Source organism: Mastomys coucha, unplaced genomic scaffold, assembly GCF_008632895.1.
Source record: "Mastomys coucha isolate ucsf_1 unplaced genomic scaffold, UCSF_Mcou_1 pScaffold7, whole genome shotgun sequence".
Lineage (NCBI taxonomy): Eukaryota > Metazoa > Chordata > Mammalia > Rodentia > Muridae > Mastomys > Mastomys coucha.
The window spans coordinates 26,358,893-26,370,850 of NW_022196913.1; the positions used below are offsets into that span (position 1 = coordinate 26,358,893).

Sequence of the window (11,958 nt, forward strand, 5' to 3'; positions counted from 1 at the left end):
ATAATAAAGTAGGCTTAGCAAGCCATGGGTCACAAGCTAGAAAGCAGTATTCCTCTATGATTTCTGCTTTGGTTCCTGCCTTCTGCCCTGAGTCTCTGTCCTGTGCTAGAGTGTGACTTGAGAGTATAGGCTGAAATAAAGGATTCTCTCCACAAGTTGATTTTGGTCATGTTGTCTTATCACAGCAGTAAAAACTCTGACTAAGAGAGAGTTATACCTTAGTCTTACTTGATCAGTACAAGGAAGAAAACTCAGGATTTAGTAAAATCAATCTTACCTGAGCCTCTAAGGTCCCAGGATTAAATCAATGCTCAGTCATATTATAAACACCTATCCTGGCAAACATCAAGCCCCATGTCAACTATGCTACCCTATACATATATTAATTATCTGTCATCCAGACTGGCACAAAATATTTTACACTTATTCAGTTAGATATCATGTAGTGATGATGGAAATGTAATGGAGACTTTTAGAGATGGATGAATATTTGGTAAAAATGACACTAATTTCTGGTGACATAGCTTGCCATTCTGCAGCATTAGTCAGAGGAGGGGTTTCCTAAGGAGAGATGATCAACTGAGTTCTGTCTCAGTTTCATGGTGTCTTTATGAGTGCTATTTAGAAACGTTTGTTTCCTTACAGATAATCTCTTGTTTCTTCCAGAGCACTTTAAAGATTTTGTTTATTATTTTGTATTTTTAAAAATTCCTTTATAGTAGCTGTATAGTACTCATTGTGTAGATGTACCACATTTTCTGTATCCATTCCTCTGTTGAGGGACCTCTGGGTTGTTTCCAGTTACTGACTATTATAAATAAGGCTGCAATGAACATAGTAGAGCATGTGTCCTTATTACATGTTGAAACGAAAAACAATGAATTTATGAAATCCATAGGGAAATGGATGGATCTGGAGAATATCATCCTGAGTGAAGTAACCCAATCACAAAAGAACACACATGGTATGCACTTTCTGATAAGTGGATATTAGCCCAGAAGGTTAGAATACACAAAGTACAATCTACAAATCACAAGAAACTCAAAAACAAGGAAGACCAACGTGTGGATACTTCATTCCTTCTTAAAAGGGGGAACAAAATACCCATGGAAGGAGTTGCAGGGACAAAGTGTGGAGCAGAGACTGAAGGAAGGACAAACCAGAGACTCCTCCACCTGGAAACCCTTCCCATATTCAATCATCAAATCCAGACACTATTGTGGATGCCAGCAAGTGCAGGCTGGCAGAAGCCTGATATAGCTGTCTCTTGAAAGGCTCTGACAGTACCCTACTAATACAAAAGTAGAGGCTCACAGCCATGCATTGGACTGAGTTCAGGGTCCTATTCATCAAACTTGATATAATAGTTACAAACATCAAGCAAAGCATTCAGTCTCACTGTTTGTTGTTCTCTTACAAGCCATCTCCAAAGTTAATTGTTTATGTTTGGCTGTTATAAACTTTTGAAATGTACGCTGTTCTGAAAACCATAGTGTATGGAAAACATGAAATAAACAATCCTACTAATAGAGAGGCTGAGATAAGGAAGCCTGATTTCAAGACCATTCTGTGGTACACAGCAGGACACTGTCATGCACAAACAAGCTGAAAGTGTATATGGATTATACAATAGTGGACCTATTTCTCCAATTACCAAATTAGAGAGACCACTGGATGACAACCAACAAATTTCTAATTTCTCATATTTTTGGATTTCAATTGATTAGGATATGTTGGTAATATTAATTTTCATATTAAGATATTAAGAAAAGTAATTGTTACTTCCTGTTATTTTTGTTGTTAGAGGTGTAATTATTTTTGTGTGGGTTTGTTGAAAGTTTACTTTCCTGCTCCTAGGGTGTAGTTTTGTTCCTTATGTTAGTGTTTTCCATCTATTAGCCTTTGTAGGATTGGATTTGTGGAAAGGTATTGTGTAAATTAGTTTTTGTCATGGAATATCTTGGTTTCTCCATCTATGGTAATTGAGAGTTTTGCTGGGTATAGTAGCCTGGGCTGGCATTTATGTTCTCTTAGGGTCTGTATGACATCTGCCCAGGATCTTCTAGCTTTCATAATCTCTGTTGAGAAGTCTGGTGTAATTCTGATAGGCCTGCCTTTATATGTTACTTGACCTTTTCCCCTTAAAGCTTTTTAATATTCTTTCTTGGTTAGTGCATTTGGTGTTTTGCTTATTATGTGACAGGAGGAATTTCTTTCCTGGTCCAGTCTGTTTGGAGTTCTGTAGGCTTCTTATATGTTCATGGGCATCACTTTCTTTAGGTTAGGGAAGTTTTCTTCTATAATTTCGTTGAAGATATTTACTGGCCCATTACGTTGGGAGTCTTCACTCTCTTCTATACCTATTATCCTTGGGTTTGGTCTTCTCATTGCATCCTGGATTTCCTGCATGTTCTGGGTTAGGAGTTTTTTGCTTTTTGCATTTTCTTTGACTGTTGTATTAATGTTTTTTATCGTGTCTTCTGCCCCTGAGTTTCTCTCTTCTATCTCTTGCATTCTGTTGGTTATGTTTGTATCTATGACTCCTGATGTTTTTCCTAGGTTTTCTCTCTCCAGGTTTGTCTCCCTTTGTAATTTCTTTATTGTTTCTATTTCCATTTGTAGATCTAGGATGGTTTTGTTCATTTCCTTTACTTGTTTGATTTTGTTTTCCTGTAGTTCTTTAAGGGATTTTTGTGTTTCCTCTTTAAGGGCTTTTACCTGTTTACCTGTGTTCTCTTGTATTTCTTTAAGGGAGTTATTTATGTTCTTCTTAATGTTCTCAATCATCATCACGAGAAGTGAGTTTTAGATCTGAATCTTGCTTTTTTGGTGTGATTGTGTATCCAGAACTTGCTATGGTGGGAGAATTGGGTTCTGATGATGACAAGTAACCTTGGTTTCTGTGGTTTATTTTCTCATGCTTGCCTCCCACTATCTGGTTATCTCTAGTGCTACCTGCCCTGGCTAAATCTGAGTGGAGCCTGTACTTCCTGTAATCCTGGTTGTGTCAGAACTCTGAGTCAAGCTGTCTCTGTGATCCTGTGATTCTGGGATCCTGTGGTCCTGGGCATTTTAGAGCACCTGGGAGTGGAGCTTCCTCTAGTTGTTGTGGGATTGGCTGCAAAATTTATGCCCAAGATCTGCTTAGGGCTCTGCCCCAGACAGACTGGAAGAAACCGGTGCCACTGGGCTAGTGGAGTTCCTGTCTACCTGGGTCCCGCTGGTCTCAGTTACTCTCAGTGTTAGGACAGTTGTTGTGTCCTCTCTCCTCTTCAAGTATTTTAATATAGCAAACATTAGAAGTGTTTCTGATATTATACCTTTAAAATTTTACTCATTTTTTGTGCATGTATTTGTATACGTCTGGGCATACACATGTGTGATGGTGTGCATGTGGAAGCTGGAAGACATTCCCAGGAATTGGTTCTCACTTTCTACCATAAGATTCCAGGATGGAAGTCAGGCTGTCAGGCTCTGCAGAGAGTTCCTTCCCTGCTGAGACACCTCACTGGACCACTACACTGCTTCAGTTTCCCTGCTGTCTTCCCCTTTGGTAAGCAGGTTGAATCCTAGTGTCGCCTTTTCCCTTCCAATTTGTGTGTATTTGTTCCACAGCCTTAATATCTCCTGGGTTATATTTGAACCTCAAACTGATTTTGTTCTTTAGTATTAAATGGCATTTTGGGTTCAATATTACATTAAACTACAAATTTTTCCAGTTACAGTCCAATAATTAAAGCTTACCCACCAAAAGATGTCTAAAAAATCTCATGTTGAAACAAAGTTATCTAGTAGGTGTAACCTGGAGAGTACCTTTGAAACACTGGAGTACACTTATCCAAGAGGTCTGAGTTTTGATTCCTGACATCTAAGTGAAAATGGGTTTATTCTATATGTGTGGATGCTTTCTAAGGCATGAAGGAGAACAATTTGCTGCAGTGTATTGTCATGAGGTTAGGGAAATTGGTAAACACAGAATCTGTAGTAATCTCTTTCAGCAAAGAATACTGGTCATAGACTGAAATGAAATCACTCAGATCCTGGTTGTCATGGATACTGCATTGTTTCAGGAATTCTGCAATAAGTTCTTAAGTTTCCTCTGTCTTCATTCATATCTTCATAACTAGATCAATGATCTTTGTGAGATTAAGATGATTTTCAGATTCAAGGTGGAGCAGAAGTTTACTGTTATTATTTCATGTCTAAGAGCTCCAACATCACATATCTCATACATACATGTACATGTGTGTGTATATATTATGTATACATACATACATACACACACATATATATACAGAAATATACACACATATACGCACATGTATACACACATTTAAACATAAACATAGAAATTATAGAAAGACATTGAAGGATAGTTTACTGTGTACCTTGAGGTACTAATTTTAGCAAGTACAATGTCAAGTACATGATATGGAATTTCTTGAACTAACATGACTAAATTTCCAAGAAACTGTTAAATTTGTTCAATTCATTTGAATGCTTCTAGTCTTTGTAGTAATAAAACCAATTTGAAAAATCATAATGAAATCCATTTTCTTAGTGCTGGGGAAATGTCTCAGTAGTTAAGAGCACTAGCTGGTATTCCAGAAGATTCAGGTTCAATTCATAGCAACCTCATTTTGGTTCAGAACAATCTCTCTTACTCCAGTCAGTCAGAAGGCATCGTGGAGTCTTCCAGTCTGTGCAGGCATCATTCATGGATGTGTTACATAATACAGACAAACTATTCATACAACATACATGAATACAAATATAAAAAAGTTTTTAAAAACCATTTTAAAAGGGTAGCAAAATGGAGAATGAAGTTTCTACAGTACTATAATTTGCTAAGATTACAGTGTTAATTCATAATTAACTCTCAGTTCAAGACTTGGGTAACCAGGAAAAGTGTCTTGAGAATAAATAGATTGTTATGCTTCTTTGAGGGGTTTTATTTTATCCATAATATTGCAGAATTGAGAGTGTTTTCATACTTATTGAACAGATAAATGAGAAATATTTTCTCAATTTTTCTCACTAAGTGGGCCAATATCAAGCCGGAAGTCCATCCCTGTGAATCAGCACAAGGGAGCTAAAAGTTGCGTAACAAATGGTCAGAAATTCTTGAGAGTTTGCCATCCAGGTATTGTCCCATGAAGAGAGACTTAAAATTAGAGAAAAGGCACAATCTGTCCAGTAGAAGAAAACAAAACAGAGCATCAGAAGGAGGACACTCTGAGCAGCTCTCAGCTCAGGGGGAGTTCTGTAGAGAAGCTTGGAGTTCTGAAGGTAGAGGACATGCTGGTGGTGCTTGTGGAGAAGAAATACCATGTAGCCACTGGCTCCTCCCATGGCACCCTGAAACACTGCATCTCTCAGGACCATGAGAGGAAGAAAAATCCATTTTATTTTTTGACTTGGTAGGATAAAATAGCAATAGTTGTCACTGTTCTTAAGCTGTGATATATTCAGATCTGTACTTGTGATGGAATGGATTAGGTTTACATTTATTGAAGAATTGAATATCCAAAAGAATGAGAATAATGGAAGGATATGCCATGCAGACTTTGGCCTGAGTCTCCTCCACCCAGATACTCTGGGACTGATGATGATGGCCTGGACCACAGTGAGGAGACTGCTGGTGCAGATGGAGAGGCCCCGGGCTAGTCTCTCCAGGTAAACAATGATCTTACAGCCTATGTCATCTAGGAAGTTTCTCAAACCAAAAACTGCTATTGTCTTTGGCAATCCTTTTGCAAGAAGGAGTATGATGTTTGTAAAAGCCAAGTGGATGAGAATAAGGTGGATGGGTTTCTTTTCAGGGCTTCCCCACCAAATGAACATGTAATTCACAAAAACAGACATGTTCCCCAGAATGCCAAGCAGTGTCATGGAGGGGAAAATAATTTCCTTAATGTACTTCAAAACCATTTTTTCCTTCTCTGGTAGAAAAAATTGTATACAGAATGCAAGCACTTTGTGAAGAAAGCCTGTGTAGTGATAGACAAGGATTTGAAGAGCACATCTGCATGGCAGCCTTTTCTAGTGTTCAAGAGGCAGAGGTAGACACATGTCCTGTTCCAGATCAGGCTCCTCCATCTCCCCTTTGCTCTACAGCCTCCGGCATATTGTGTGTGCTCTCATAGATGAGTTTGTTAACTGTTCTTCAAAATCTAAAGTTTTAAAAGGGATATGTTTTCCCATTACAGTAGCAAAATTGACTTGCTTTAGTGTGTGTGTGTGTGTGTGTGTGTGTGTGTGTGTCTGTCTGTCTGTGCCTGAATTTTCTACGTTAACTTTCAGCAGTTGAATGCACTTCAAGTTTCTCCAACCAAACTTTCTTCACTGTTTCTTACTCTATTACATCAAATTTGCCATCCAACTTCCAAACTCTAAGGCCCCTTCTTATTTGCATTTTGATCAGTTTAAGCATTTCTACATTTCATTTGGCTACAAAGCTTTAGAACTCCAATTTCTATATCATCATATTTGAAATATTTTATACTGACCATTCTAGACTTTACTCCATATAAATGTTAACTAGTTATATTTTAGGCTTATTCCTCAGTGTCAAGTCAAATTGAATAACATTTATAGATAGTGCCCTGCAGTTAAAGCTGAATCATCAAAAATATGCTGAAAAATCCATATTAACCCAGTTGGCAGCCAGGGTGGGTGTCTAGCTGAACCCTATGGTGCTTCTCAGGAGAGGGGGTAGCATAGATCTATGATCCCAGTAGATGTCTTCAGAGATCTGTGAATCCTGTGATTGACCATAGGTCATCTAAGGGAGCAAGGAGAAGGACCAGGGGATGGTGATGAGGTGAACAGGAGAACTGGACTAATGACATGTTATGTGCTGCCATGAGATGAATGAAATTTTGAGTTATGAGTGCTCGGTGTCAGCTGCAAGCAATACAATAACTTGGACCTTATTGCTGTGAACAGGGATTCTAACATCTAAGAGGTCATCCCGGCATTTGCCTCTGTGGGGCCTTTAACAGCAGTTATGAAACTTGACTCTGCAGTCTGCTTTTCTTTTAACCTGTTTGGTTGTCAGGCAGTCTGCTTTGTTCTACATCCTGTCAGGTAAATTCAGAAATTAGACGTTGTCAGGAAGTTATTCTTCATGTTTGGGTCTCCAATCTCATTTCTCAGGGATTTATCGTAAGCTTTGGGCACCCTTTCTAACATAACAAGAGTCCAGATGCTTCAGTGTCTCCATGGATTTGTGTGTTCTGAATACTAAGAGTGCCTATGTTCACTGCTCTCCTTCTTGCTAACCTCACAGGATTATTTAAACGTGTGTGTCCTGATGATCTCACACATGACCTACGTAACATTAGCTATGTCTACAGCTTCGGGTCCAGGTGGCCTCCTCTCTCTGGAAATGTCAGTCAATGCCTTTCACCTGCTCCTCTGACAAAGAAGTATTGCCTGTTTCAGTGCTTCCTAGAAATCACAATGCCATCCTGGATATCTGCACATAATGAAACATGCTCCAGATATTAATACCAAGCACATCAGCATTCATTAACAGATTTAATATAAAAATTAAGTGTTCAGTCAATGATTGGAGTCTGTAAAAACCCCTGATATCAATTCACTCCAGATTCTGATGGAGAATAGTAACATTCACCTGTTTGTTTAATGCTTGCTCATCTGGGGATCCTTACTTTTCTAGTCCTCTCTTCCATTTGCTAAACTTCAAATCATATTTGAGAGCAGATTCTGATGTTCGAATAAGTGATTCCTTCTAGTGAAGTCGACTGTTATAGGAGGGAGGAGCAACTTGTCTTCCACATTATCTTTGGAAGTGCTATAGGAAATTAATTTAAAAGACAGGATGTATTTCTGTTAAGGTAGATGGATAATCTTTGTTTAAGTCTAACCTTCAAAAGGCTGAGGTAGGTTACAATCATCCTCCCTGGGTTTCTAAAAACAAAACAAGTAAGCAAACAAAGCAAAACTTTTTTTTTATTCCGTTTTGCTACTTAGTGCTGGGATAAAGTTAGGATGTGCTGTTTCAGGATTTACTGGTTCACAGCCTGGATCCTTATAGCAGGATTTCTCAAGACTGTAATGGTAACTGTAACTCTTAGTGGTTTATAGTTTTCCATTCCAGCTACACATACAATGTGTATAGTTGAGTTGAGTGTGTATGATATCATGTGATAGAATGGATAGATTTTAAGGATGGATATAGAAGGAAAATCTTCACTTTGGGAGTTATAAAGTTATTGTAAAAGAAAACATGTGCCAATATTTGAAGACTGGGAATGAAGAAGTGAAAAGTACAGTCTTTATAACACCTGAGACACTCTTGGAGTCATAGTGCTGGCAAACCTGGACCTAAACACTGATTTCGGTTTGTTTTGTTTTGTGAGGTTATTTTTGAGACAGCCTCCCTGTATAGACCATTGAAAAACACTTACTAACTCAGACTCTTCACCGCTGATGTCATGGGAGTATTTCATCAGTGTGTAAGTTTTTGATAGACATCTGAAAATCTTCTCTTTCTTATTCACTCTTTAAAAACAAACAAACTAACTAACTAACTAACAATCCAGGAGGGAACCTTAAGTAAAGACCCACCCAGAGCTCTGTCCTGACTCCAGCCTGAGGATGAATATCAATCCCTCAGCATTTCTGTCCCATTTCTGTATCTCCAGGACCCTTCTTCTTTGATCTTTCTGGAGTCAGGGACCAGCTTTGTCAGGATCAGAAGGAAAGTGGAAGACCCAAGTTTCACTGAGCCTCTCAGCTCTTCCCTGATTTAGTCAGAGAGAGACTTCAGCTTTAATGACTCTCTCCATGGCAGGGCTGAGGGCATCTAAGATCTTACCTCTATGTACTCACCTGGGCCTCTGTGCTGCAGACAGATTCTGGAGCAATTCTGGATAGGTGATACTTGCCAGGTCATATTTGTACTGTGTGGATCTGTGGGGCTCTTGACTGCCATCAGGTACTGCAGACTTCAGGTTTCATGTTGTCACAGTGTCAGGGGGCAGGAAGGCCACTACAGGGCCTCAGTCTCTGAAGTACAGCTTCCCTCTCTCCCACAGTTACAGCATCTGTTTTGCTCAGATGTTATTTCTAGCTTAATTAGTGTTTAATTATTTTGAGAGAAAGAATGTGAGGTGAGAAAATGAACAACTAACCAAGTGTCTGTGTACTGAGCTTCCCACATCTCCTAACTTGTTTTAACTGTCCTTAAGTTCCAAGGTGTGGCCTGGCTGGGGACAGCTTCTGACAAATGGGTCTTGCCTTTCCTTCTCAAATCCCTCATTATACAGAAGTTAAATAAATGATGCTCAGCACTCTGGGATTTTGATTATTGATCAAGTCCCAGACATGGATAAGGACAAGTTTAGCGTCCCCTTGTAACAGTCAGTATTGAAAGTCTTTGCTGTAACTGATTGTTTATTTCCAACATTGAATACATTAAATATCAGATGGGACTTGAAATATCAATGACATCCCAACATTGACCTTCTTCTAAAAGCAATCCTTACTTATAAAACTTCAACGACACTTCCAACACTTATGTGTCATTTCATATATTTTTTCAATCTAAGTCTTTCCTACCCTGGATGCATACTAATGTAAATAAATGTGGGAGCAGAGCTGTTGTTCTTGAGGAGAAAGCAGCACTGGTTTGTCTTGGGGAGATGAGTTTGAGGTCACTTGTCTCCCTCTGTGCCCTGTGTAGTGGTGTCTCCATACATGTAAGTGCAGCTGAAACAACATAGACACTAAAGATGCTTCTTCTGTATATGAAAGGGCAGCTATTGAGAAAAGCAGGATTACCACGACCTCTACTGGGTATAAAATCTATGTGCAGAGAAACTTGATTGTACATTATATATGTAAGGGTACATAGAACTTAAAATATAAAATAATTATCTTTGGTCAAACAAGAAGCACTTCCCTCTATTTGCTTTGTTATTGTGTTTAGAAAAGTCCCAAATTACTTCTTTGTCTTTGTGATATAAAGAAAATGAAATAGTTTAAAGCATGTAGTGCTCTTACCAGGTTGTTCAATAAAAGAAAAGAAAATATCAAAAAGAGAGCCCTTCATGGAGTTTCCATTCTGGAGGATTGCAGTAAGGAAAATTGTTCACCAGCAGACAGAGGAAATGCTGTGGGATTCATGGAGCAGAAACACCATGTAGCCCATGACGTGGCCACAATTTCCTAAAAAAGCTCTTTTAGAGCCATAAGAATGTGAAAAATCCATTTTATTATCCAGATTTGTTTTTAGTGTTTTGCCTGCGTGTATGTCTATGCACCACATGTGCATATTGCCCATAGGCTGTTAACAGGGCTTTGGATCTCCTGGAAGTGGAATAACAGATAGTGGTCAGCTCCTATTTTGGTGATGGGTAATAAACCTCAGCCTTTGCAAGAGCAGCAAGTGCTCTTAACCTACTAACCACCTCTTCAGACCCTATCATAGAGGTTTTTGTTAGATAGTCTACAGTTCAAGATGTGTGTGTGTATGTGTCCATCGTGTGTGTTTCTCTACATCTGGTGTTTGTGAGTTTCTGTCTTATATGTCTATGTGTGTGTTTGTATGTGTATTTGTGTGTATAGAGAGTGAGTATGGGAATGGGTGCCCATTGATGCCAGAAGTAGACCAGTGAAGTTCTTAGAACTTGAGTTATAGGAGGTTTGGGTCTATCTGACACATTGCTAAGAACCAATCTCAGGTTCTCCACAAGAGTAATGCATATTCTTAACCACTGTTCAACCTCACCATCACTCTTTCTTTTTCTCTGTATCTTTTTAGGGGTTATTATAGAGTTTCTTTTACTTCCTTGATTGCCATTGTTCAAAAATATTTTTCTCAGACCAGAATATTTTCGTGTTTCATGACAGTCAAATTAATATACCTATGATGTCCTTATATCACCAGTGTTGAGAAACATGACCCTCACCAATGAGCAAGACAAACCTCCTTTCTTTACAGTTAGCCTGTATCAGGAGTTTAATTATAGTGACAGAAATAGATTAATAGACAGTATGATCACAGGCTTATTATCACATTCCTTGTCCTTTTGTGGCTACTCTGTATTTTTTGTTGATGAAGAAATTAACAAGTGCTTGAGTAGCTGATTATAAGGATGTTAAAAAAATATATAGATTTCTGAGAACCCAGTTAGAAGAAAGGAATGCTCCAGGAAGTAGACTCTCTTTGCTATTTATCCAGTTCTGCTTTTGAGCCTCTGAAATGCTTCCTGTCACAAGGCAGGTGCTAATGACTATTTGTGGAATGAATAAGTGATTGATGCAGAGATAAAATCTTGACCTCAGAAGGAGAGGCTGCTTGACACATTCCTTCATCTCTGACACTTCTGCTGACCAAGGACCATCTATAAATCTCTAGGATTACTTAATATTTAGACTGTACATCAGCCCTAGAAGTTTCATTTGCTAGCCAGGTGTACTTTTAAAAAGTACAAATTTTTCCCATTCCAGGTAGATGCATGCACCCCCACTAGAGTCTTCCTCTTTACTTAGTCTCTTTGGTTCTGTGAATTGTACTTTAATTATCCTTTACTTAACAGCTAATATCCATTTATAATAGAATATATATCACATTTGTATTTCTGGGCCTGGCCTACCTCACCCAGGGTGATTTTTGCTGTTCCATTCATTTGCCTGAAAATGTAATGATATCATTTTTTTTCTAACAGCTTAAAGAGGGGGAGAAGGATTATAGGGAGTCAGAGGGGTCAAAGACACCTATAGACCCACAGAATCAAACCAGGCTCATAGGAGCTCACAGAAACTGAAGCAGCAGTCATAGTTCTGGCATGGGTCTGTGTTAGGTCCTCAGCACACAAGCTGTGGTTGTTTAGCTTGGGATGTTTGTGGGACTCCATACAGTAGGAGTGAGGATGTCTCTGACACTTTTGTCTGCTCTTGGGACCCCATTTTCTTCTACTGGGTTGT

General features: G+C 38.8%; 1 pseudogene; it reads right to left on the reverse strand.

Annotated features, from left to right (window-relative positions):
- Nucleotides 1–4,853: 4,853 nt before the first annotated feature.
- On the reverse strand, nt 4,854–5,955 carry LOC116081892 (annotated as a pseudogene).
- Nucleotides 5,956–11,958: the final 6,003 nt, after the last annotated feature.